We start from the raw sequence: 10,162 nt of genomic DNA on the forward strand, positions 1-10,162 counted from the left end.
TTCGAGTCTCGGTCAGGCACACGATTTTAATCTACCAGGAAGTTTCATATCATCCCATACTCCGCTGCAGAGTGAAAGTTTCATTGTGAGAATTTCTTAGATGTTGATAGAAGAAACAGCATGTAACAAATTGATGGGGTGTGCATGTTATGGCCCGTATGTAGCATAGTTGACATTGTGCTGTGAAGGCGTCAATCACTGCAAATACACTACCTAGTAAAAAACGTTAAGCACCCAGAAGACACGGTCGGATGGCAATGTAATTTCGTATACGTACATACAATAGTCGACAATATAAATGATTAAAGTTGTAACACTCTGTTACATGTAGGATGGCCCCCAGAGTGCATTAGTGTTGTTCGCCTCTAATGTTGTTGCCAGGGCTAGTAGGGTATATAAGGGGCGTGAACAACGTCAGATGTGAAATAGATCTACTGGGAGTCTGTTATTTGCATTTCTGGAATTTGTACATACTTTGGTTGTCTCAAACGCTAAGCGACAAGTCAGAATTTCTTATCAATCGCGCGCAGTCTTTGGTCAGAGTAGCTGTGTAGCTGGAAGATGTGCTTGTTTTGTGATTGCTGCTTGGCAGCGAGGAGCGCGGGAGTTCTATCGTGGCAATACAGACGTAAAGTTAAGTGCACCTGCATTTAAATATTGTGTCTGAATATTGTGAAACAGAGGAGAAAGATTTGATTAGTGATTTACAATGAAATGAGATATAATGGGATTGGAAAAGCATATGAAGAGGAATGAAGGTAACATTTTTTATTTAGTTGCACTGCAGTCGCGCATAGTTTGGAACCGTTGTTGAGTGAGACATCCGTATCATAGAACTGGAGATTCTTCATTAAAGATTAATTTTCACAGAAAGAAATTTTTCATGCTTATTAATTATTTGGATGACATTTGTGAGAGTAAGAATTTGATATCATTGTTGCCCTTTGTCAATATTAGAGAGTCTTGCAACATGAATTTCATACCAGTAATAATACAGGGTGTCGATGAAGGCCCTTTAAAACTTCAAAATATCATTAGAACGGCAGTTGGTGAAATATTTTAACAATTTTTCTTTTATTGTAATCACTGTTAACTAAAGCTTTTATATACACTAAAACTTTGTGTTTCAGACACTCTGTTGATGGAAAGAATTGAACCTCTATAAAATGGCAACTCCTCAAGAGAAGGCACAATGTGTGTCCCGGTTAATTGAGACAAAATCAGATGTTCAGACTCAACGAAACTTCAAAACGAAGTATGGAAGAGATCCACCATCACGCCATTCAGTCCGTGCATGGCACAAAAAATTTATGGAGACAGTGCTGGATAAATTGAGGAGCGGGCGACCAAGAACATCCGAGGAAAACATCGATCGCGTTTTAAACGTCTTCACTGGTTCACCTACGAAGTCCATCCGCACTGCTGCCAGACAGTTGCAAGTACCACGTTCAACTGTGCATAAGGTCCTCTACAAGAACTTACGATTGTACCATTACAAAGTGTAACTGTTACAGGCACTTGAGCCAAATGACAAGGGACAGAGTTGCACTCAACATGCAGGAACGCCTTTTGCAGGATGAAACACTCCTCAAACGAGTTTGTTTCAGTGACGAGGCAACTTGTCATGTTTCTGGGACATTAAACAGACGCAATGTGAGAATCTGGGGATCTGAACACCCCCATGTGACTAGAGAGCTTCATCGGGATGTCCAAAAGTGAATGTGTGGTGTGGAATCATGTGCGACCGAATAATTGGTCCATTTTTCTTCAACGAGTCAACAATTACTGCAGATGTTTACCTCGACCATCTGATCGAATACGTAGCACCACAATTGTTGACTTACAACCAGCTATCATTTTCCAGCAAGATGGTGCACCACCACATTGGGGACTGCATGTTCATCGGTTCCTCAATGAAATATTTCCAGGCAGATGGATTGCGAGAGATGGACCAATTCCTTGGCCACCGCGTTCGCCAGATATCACTCACTTGGACTTTTTTTATAGTGGCATTTAAAAGACATCGTGTATCAAACACAGATACGGGACATTGCTGACTTGAAGCAAAGGATTCGTAATGCCATTGCCACCACAGATGATGCTATGCCACAGCGAACATGGCAAGAAATCGAGTACTGCCTTGATGTGCTTCGTGCAACTAAAGGCGCCCATATATGGATCTATTAAACACTGTCAAAAAAACTTTTGTAAGCACTGATAACTATAAAAGAAATGTTGTTGAAATATTTCAACAACTGCCTTTGTAATAAAAGTTTGAAGTTGTAGAGGGACTTTATGGACACCCTGTATATCAGATAATTTAAAAACACTGTGTTAAAGAAATATTTCGCCCAAGAACATTTTCCACATCCTCGATCAAAGTCATTTTTATTTAAAGAGTCTCTCACTCAGTGATGTGTTTAAAATAGTTTACTTGTTGTCTGGAGCATTGCTAAGCTCTCAGCAACTGTAGTTAGAAATTTGCAGCTGGTGCACAGAGAGCACCAAGCACCACGTTTCCAAGCAATGACATTACGAGGAAAGATATTTTCATTTCAGGATCAGACTGCTATGAAAATTGTCAGCGCACAGGGACCATTTCATGGGTAGCGTTATTAGGCAGATGATTAACACACAGGGACCACTTTGTTTAATTAGACAGATTAATAGTAAAGTTCAGGATTTAATCAGCTCCCTAGTTTTTGGAAAACTAATAAAGCACTCACTCCGTCTTCATGCCATCCGACCGCCGTGTCATCCTCCGTGGAGGATGCGGATAGGAGGGGCGTGGGGTCAGCACACCGCTCTCCCGGTCGTTATGATGGTATTCTTGACCGAAGCCGCTACTATTCGGTCGAGTAGCACCTTAATTGGCATCACGAGGCTGAGTGCACCCCGAAAAATGGCAACAGCGCATAGCAGCCTGGATGGTCACCCATCCAAGTGCCGACCACGCCCGACAGCGCTTACAGGGCCAAATTCATCTTGTATTCTCGCAGGCAGATATCTTTGATTTCTCTCGCAGCTGGAAACGCACAAAGCCACGCAAAGCTAAACAGCTGCACAAGTTACAGCCAACTAACCAAGCCAGTACGAGTTCAAAAGCAAACGTAAATAATTTTTAAAGGAAAATTCCAGATGTTAAGCGGTCAGTAAGAAGCGAACGAAGATGCCTCGTGCTCGTTTGAAGACAGCGTCTCCAGCACCTGACAGTGTGTGATAGGGGGCTCATTGTGAGTCACCACACGGTCAGCTGGTCGAAACGTGCAACAGCCAGATTGTGTGTTATTCCGATCTGTCAGTGCCCCGAAGCTGGACTGCATGGTAATGTGAGGCCAACATACTCATCGTCAGGGTTCCCATCGACCTTATCTGATCGCTATAGGGAAGGGTCGCTGTGTTGTGTACCAAGAACACTCTGTTCCATCCTGTTCTATTGTACAGAGACTAGCAGCAGGTGGTGTCTGCTGTTAACACCATATCACAGATGGCTGAGTCTGGAGTGGTACAGTGTACAGGAAGCATGGACTGCTGATAAAAGGAGTCGCATTGGGTTCAACGAGGAATCGCATTTCTGACCTACCCCGGTTGACCATCCTCGGTCAGTATGGCGCCGACCTGGCGAGAGTTCTCACTTTTTTAATACGTGTGACTTCAGTTCAGTCAACGGCCTTGCCGCAGTGGTAACACTGGTTCCAGTCCGATCACCGAAGTTAAGCGCTGTCGGGCTGGGCTGGCACTTGGATGGGTGACCATCCGGTCTGTCGAGCGCTGTTGGCAAGCAGGGTGCACTCAGCCCTTGTGAGGCAAACTGAGGAGCTACTTGATTGAGATGTAGCGGCTCCGGTCTCGGAAACTGACATACGGCCGGGAGAGCTGTGTGCTGACCTCATACCCCTCCATATCCACATCCAGTGACGCCTGTGGGCTGAGGATGACACGGTGGCCGGTCGGTACCGTTGGGCCTTCATGACCTATTCGGGAGGAGTTTAGTTTAGTTTAATGACTTCAGGTCGCGGTTGGTAGTGACTTAGGGAATTTTTGACGAAGCAACGTGACGTCACGGACATCCTGATTCTTCATGTGTTGCCTCCCATGTGACAGTATTTTGGTGCCATTTTTGAGCAGGACAATGCTCGTCCGAGCGTGGGAAGTGTGTCTATGAACTATCTGGCTAATGCTGAGGTATCCCTTTGGCCAGCAGGGTCCCCAGATTTGTCCTCCATAGAATATTTGTGAGACCAGGTCGGACGTCAAATTTGTTCCAGTGCCACTATCAAAAAATGGCTCTAAGCACTATTGGACTTAGCATCTGAGGTCATCAATCCTCTAGACTTAGAACTACTTAAACCTAACTAACCTAAGGACATCACACACATCCATGCCCGATGTAGGATCCGAATCTACGACCGTAGCCACAGCGCGGTTCCGGACTGAAGCGCCTAGAACCGCTCGGCCACGGTGGCCAGCAGTGCCACTATCCCAGGATTTGAAACATCAGCTCCAAAAATCTGGGGCCAACTAGCCTCAGGAAAGGATACAACTGCCCTTACCCACCGAATCAGTGAATGCGTCTGGCGAGAGAGGATGCGACGTCGTTGTGATCATTGGGCACATACTGCCAAGTTCTTTCTAAATGCGATTTTGTAACCACTGAAGTAATATTACATGCCCTCTAAATCCGTGAAGTTTCATTTCGTTTCCTTCTCCCCTACTGCATGCCCCACATTATTTTTGTTTATCAGTGCATGTAAGCACAAACAACTATCTGACATCGCGTGAAAAGTAGGTAACGCCTAGAGATGGCCTGGCTAAATTATACAAATACTAGTGTGACGACTGGCAAGGAATATGTTTGAACCAACATCCGCTCTCGCCACTGATCAACATGAGGATATGATGTGAGATGGTTGCTAGTGCTTACTAATATGCAGGCAGTGGATGCCAAGATGTGTTCATCGCACACTGTTTAGTGTGCTACATAAAGTCTGTAATATTCACACTATGATCATGTTGTAACAGCTTGTTTCCAGTACCAAAATACCGGAAATTAGAAGAAAGAGGCTAATATAAGAGAACACATTACTCATTTTAATACAACCCGCAATGGTAGCAAGTGTACCCAAAGCTCATCTGGAACAAATTTCGAATAAATAAAATAAAATCAATACCATTGTTTTTTGTGGGTACTTATGTGACAAAAATGAACATCAGCACAGACAAATTACTAATTTATTATTATTATATTAAAATACTGTACGTATTTTATCGCTACTATTCTTAGAGAATTTATCATCTGTGGCATGTTGTGATGGTTCAGATGCATCCGTTACTTTTTAATCGCACTGAAGTATTAACCCAAGTTTAAAAATGTAATAATGTATTTAAAACGTTTGCTGAGTGAGGCGAGAAGAGAGGAAAGTAAAAATTTGGAAATTTGTGGTAAGGTCTTATGGGACCAAACAGCTGAGGTCATCGGTCCCTAAGCTTACGCACTACTTAATCTAACTTAAACTAACCTGAGGACAAGACACACACACACCCATGCCAGAGGGAGGACTCGAACCTCCGACGGGGGTAGCCGCCCGGACCCTGCAAGACGACTGAAACCGCGCGGCTACCCCGCGCGGGGAGGAAAGTAAGAAAAACCTCTTTCCACTAATAATTTTGTGAAAATCTGCTTCACAACCTTGTCAAAGATATTCCGAGAAACCACGCCACATCGAGCTCCTGAGGAAAGTAGTAAGTAGCCTGATAACGGACGCAAAGCTGGTGGTGGAGCTACAAAACAATCACTTATCAGCACGGAGTCCACAACTATGAAATGCAGTGCCCAAAACGCGATTAGTGATATGTAATGCATTCCTTGGTCTTGGCTTTATATTCATTCCTGATTAACGTCTTCATAATTTTTGCGTCAAACCAGGTCCATAGCAGTTAATATTAACTGATTTCTTTAAAAAGGCAGTTAGCACACGATTACTAAGTGGCACAGGGATTGCATCGTTCTTGAAAGTATATATGTTATGTGTTTTCCGTAGTTCATCGTTTTCTTTAAAGCAGGGCGAAGTGAAAGATTTTCTTTTCTGTTTTCAGTTGATTACTACTGCAGTTTTTTTCGGTAACTGCTACGTGAAGCTGTTTATTCTTAGTTTAAATAATGAGCACTCTCTAGAACTGAATCAAGTCCGGAGCAGCGGAATATTCACTACTCAGTCAGATTTGTATTGTAGGCTCCCAGTTTGATTATCTTCTGCTGGGAAATTAGTATTCACAAGAGATATTTCTTTTGGACCTGAAGTAGTGCTGCTTCACACAAGAGAAACTAATTTACGCTATATGCTCGGCAGCTGTAGGTTAATGCACTTTCAGGTGGACTCAGTCTTTCACATAATAAAAGAATCATCATAATGTTAAAATTCGGGGTAATGGCAAGTAACATTTTTTTATTTTTATTTTTTTTTTTTTTTTGGGGGGGGGGGGGGGGAGAGGGGACGGGAGAGAATCACTGTGATCATGAATAATTTACAAGTCTACATACAAAGTAACAGAAAACTTTAGAGAGGCTGTAAGCATCACTCTCTTACTCCTTCGCCTTCACTTCTCCCCTGGATCCATTGCTGTCTCCGGATGTGAGTCCATCAAAAATCGTCAGGAAATTCTGCTTACGTACATCTCTGATGGGTTGTTTTACCACAGTGGGCAAACCAAGATCTACAAAATAGAATAATAAGGGCTAATCACAATTTTACATTGTTCCTCAGTACAACCACCGACAGTTTGTGATATAAATAACCATTCAGTAGAATACAAAGAGTATGTGGTGTGAGTAAGGACACCTACGACCGTGAATGTATCTACAGAAATATAAAACTAAGGCTCCACACTACAGTCAGTAGTTCTGAATGTTTACACGTGCGTGAATGTTGAACAGTGAATTATAAGTTGGACAGATCTCAGAGCCTAGAGACATGAATTTCTACAAAAGTAGTAAGTGCAAATCTGACAACGTGGCTGCAAATTGTGAACGGAAATTTTCGTTCGAAATAACAAAGTGGAACTTTGCCTGTTGTGAACTAATTTCCAGAATTAGCAGTGACACATTAGCCTAACGTATAATCCCCAATGTTTTTAGAAAGGTGTATTGATAACTTGCATCTTATAAATTTACAAAGAGTATTCTAGGATCGAAGAGAAACACAGAAAATTATTCTAAAAATGAATTCACTAAATTCAGCAGGATAAGTAAGTAGAACTAAGAAACCAAAAGTGGCAAAAAAAATAAATATTCAAGATGGAGGGCAATAGGGAGCGTACTAGAAACGTAGGCGAAAGCAAAGTAAGAATAACTGAGGTTTAAATATGATCCATAATGATCGAAATGGAAGTTAAAAAGAAATTTATCGGAAGTAACTTAACGTAATCGCAATTTTCTCTTCAAATAATACCTACGAGTTTAATATTGGAATATATCACATGTTATGAAGCAGTAAAAACTGACTACAATTAACCCCAAATTAGGGATATTAAATATATGCTAGAAGAATGCAAAAGATTACGTTGGCAAGCATGCCATAAAGAAGCTCACTCTACGAAGTGGTGGTGAGGTCAGTTTTAATGCCATGGGAATGCTACTAGTTGGATAACATCTAATACTCCTACGGAAGAAGGGCATGAGTGGTTCGAACAGTTCAAAGACGCTGTGATCTCTTAACTTGAAGATGTACACCATTTTTCAGCTGTAGTTAGGAAATATCATTCGACGTTTATTTAGTTTTGTAAAGGGAAATCAGCTAGTTTCTCTTTCTTCTCATGTGTGAAAGAGACAATAACTGTTTTCGTTGTAATGTTGTCAGTGTATTTGTTATCTGATCTTTCAACATAATCATACCCCTTTTCCATGTTATTCAGCAAGAATCTTATTTTTGAGATATCTTTGTAATATCTTGACTCATGTGTTCGTGTCACTTAGCTGGCCCAAACCCGGAGCATGCCTTATTGATCTTCACATTTTACGCCGGTTTTGTTGGGTATGCCGACGCTACAGTGTCCATCTTTGTGACGTTAATGTAACAGGCAACACGAAACCAGCTAAGTGCAAAATTCGTACAATGCACACATTTATTCAGTTCTAATTATGTATATAATCCGACTTCCGGTATTTATTTTGTATCCGAGTAAAATCACGTGTGTCAGACAAAATCGCCTCAAACTTGGGTCCAAAACTAGACATAAAACTTAATAGTGTTTCTCGTGCTGATTTTGTCAAGACTCGAATATGTGCCGTGATTTATAGTGCATTTTCTTACATTGCGTGTCACTAAGAACGTGTTTTGTGTTACAGTATCAGCTGTAATCAGCATCTGTGCTTTATACAGTTTTAGCAGTAATGTCCTCGTTCAAAGAATCTTTCACCCCTAAATTCAGTGTATATTAATGATAATAAACGTACAATTCTGAGAATTTTAGAAAGCTACGATTGTTGTTTTCAGAGAATTTTCGAGAATTTTCGTAAGTTACTTGTATTTTGCAAACTTATATTGTAATTAATTGGCGTGTGCCATTTACAGTTACGGTAAATAATTAATGTATTATGCCACATTAGTTAACTCTTCTAATGGGAATGTATGTTGTCTGCATTCGTCGTAACTTAACCCTATGTCGAATTTGTCAGTGACCATAAGCCGAAGAACGTTTCAGAGTAACATTAAATTTTGTGCCAAGTTTTTGCTGTCGTAATAGATATCGTTTTGATCGTAAATCAATTCAGTTCTAAAAGGCTACTGGAAAAACTTGTATCATATCAGATGCGAAAGTTAAAAGACAATCAAGAACCTTAGTTTAAAGTTACCGGTATTTAATACATGAAAAGCACAAGTTTGCTTTTGTTCTACAATATTACTTTTACTGTGTTAACCGGTTTTCGGCTTACAAGGCCATCATCAGACCTTTACTGAGTATTTTTACCAAAGAAGTTACAATGTTTGCAAACAACATTGGAAGAGAGGTAACACGTCTACATTCAAACAGAAACATACAGTAACATCCTTAACAGTGTGGGGGTAATAGTAGTAGTAGTAGTAGTAGTAGTAGTAGAAGTAGTAGCAGCTTTACTCATCCGTAGATCTCTTTTTACAAGGATATAGGACATGTCAAAGTATTTACAAGTTTAGACCAATTTAAAATAAGCTAATTCGTATATACACATATATTTACAGGCTTCTAGTTAGAGACAATCATTAGATTTACTCCTGGTATACGATACTTTTTTAAAAAAAAATAAGCTAATTCGTATACACATATATTTACAGGCTTCTAGTCAGAGACATCATTAGATTTACTCCTGGTATACGATACGTTTTTAACAAATAACTTATTTAATAATGTAATGCCGCACTGTACACTCATATCTCACTATCAGTCACTGCACACATTATACACACATTGTTTCATAACACTTCACTCACTACACACACACAAGCACACACACACACACACACACACATACACACACACACACACACACATTGGTGATTTCTGGGCCATTTTCTGTACCGCAACATCCCATTTGCTATCCTGAAGAACTGAGTCAGCATCGCTCCATAATGAGTAAGATGTTGAGCTCAGAAACAGGAAGAGGTGTTAGTATTGTGCTATGCATAGCTTGGCGTAAGTATTTCTAGAAAGGAAAAAAGAAGGAAAAAACATAAAGTGAAAGTGCTATGTGGAGTGTTGCTTTTTTATAATCATTATTATTATTATTATTTCTTTACTTTCTCAGACGTTAAGTCTGGTTGAGAATGGAAAGTGACGCGGACCTTGATCAAGCGTCACTTCCTATTAACTGTACGGTATGTGTTATATTGCATTTAGGAACTTTCGGGTAATTGAACATGTATCAATAATTACGGATTTCTGTAGTTGTATATATGTGTTTGGATGTAGCTGTATTGCATTGATGTACTGGTGGATATTGTGTGGTATGACTCCTGTAGTTGATACTATAATTGGTATGATGTCAACTTTATCCTGATGCCACATGTCTTTGACTTCCTCAGCCAGTTGGATGTATTTTTCAATTTTTTCTCCTGTTTTCTTTTGTATATTTGTTGTATTGGGTATGGATATTTCGATTAGTTGTGTTAATTTCTTCTTTTTATTG

At 40.4% G+C, this 10,162-nt stretch overlaps 1 pseudogene; it reads left to right on the forward strand.

Moving 5' to 3' along the window:
* The first annotated feature begins 3,662 nt into the window (after positions 1-3,662).
* Positions 3,663-3,780, forward strand: LOC126197090 (5S ribosomal RNA; annotated as a pseudogene).
* The last annotated feature ends 6,382 nt before the right edge of the window (positions 3,781-10,162 follow it).

Source organism: Schistocerca nitens, chromosome 7, assembly GCF_023898315.1.
Source record: "Schistocerca nitens isolate TAMUIC-IGC-003100 chromosome 7, iqSchNite1.1, whole genome shotgun sequence".
Taxonomy (NCBI): Eukaryota; Metazoa; Arthropoda; class Insecta; order Orthoptera; family Acrididae; genus Schistocerca; species Schistocerca nitens.